At 30.1% G+C, this 632-nt stretch overlaps 1 long non-coding RNA gene across 2 annotated transcripts in view; it reads right to left on the bottom strand.

The window, feature by feature from the left end:
- Positions 1-6: 6 nt before the first annotated feature.
- LOC111813303 overlaps positions 7-632 on the bottom strand; it is a 41,283-nt gene continuing 40,657 nt past the window's right edge. For both annotated transcript variants that reach the window (XR_002818602.1, XR_002818603.1), the window contains exon 3: positions 7-182. This is a non-coding gene — a long non-coding RNA (uncharacterized LOC111813303). The remainder of the gene's footprint in view (positions 183-632) is intronic.

Raw genomic sequence — 632 nt, 5'->3', positions numbered from 1 at the left:
CTGATGTCATTGTTTTTTCCCCTGAGGAAGCTTCCAACGTTTATGAATCAGTGTAATTAAAGGTTCACAGAGTTCATAGATGACTGCCAGTGTTACGGATTTAAATTATGTTTTAAAAGTCAACAGAGATGGAGAGTAGATATCCAGAAATCCAGTCTTCTAAAGATGATTAACCCGAGAGCCTAAAAAGAGGAAGAATTTTTAAAGTTACTAAAAAAAAATACACAGGAAGGTTATAAAGCCTAACTTAGTTTGCAATCTCACTTGCAAGTTTTAACTAACAAAAAGCTCCACATCCCTGCGTCAAAAGAGGGCAGTAATGAGTACTTCTTAAACAGTCAAGTTTATTAATTCATGGAATAAGTTCTTATCAAGATATTGTATACAAGTATATTATTTGACTCATATTCCAGGAGATAAAGTATCACAACTTTCCAAAAAACAACAACAACAAAAAAAATCACAACTTTTTCCCTTCACAAAATGTAATTTTATCCCCAAAACATTTTCAAAGAAATTTTAAAAATCTTTTATGTATTGAACACATAAAACATGCAAGGTTGGGACAATTTCTAAAACTGCCTATTTAATAAATTAAAATATTTGTTAATTTTTAAATAGTTCATTCTTCT

Source organism: Octodon degus, unplaced genomic scaffold, assembly GCF_000260255.1.
Source record: "Octodon degus isolate 3935 unplaced genomic scaffold, OctDeg1.0 scaffold00180, whole genome shotgun sequence".
Classification (NCBI taxonomy): domain Eukaryota; kingdom Metazoa; phylum Chordata; class Mammalia; order Rodentia; family Octodontidae; genus Octodon; species Octodon degus.
This window is presented reverse-complemented; position numbering and strand designations above follow the sequence as displayed.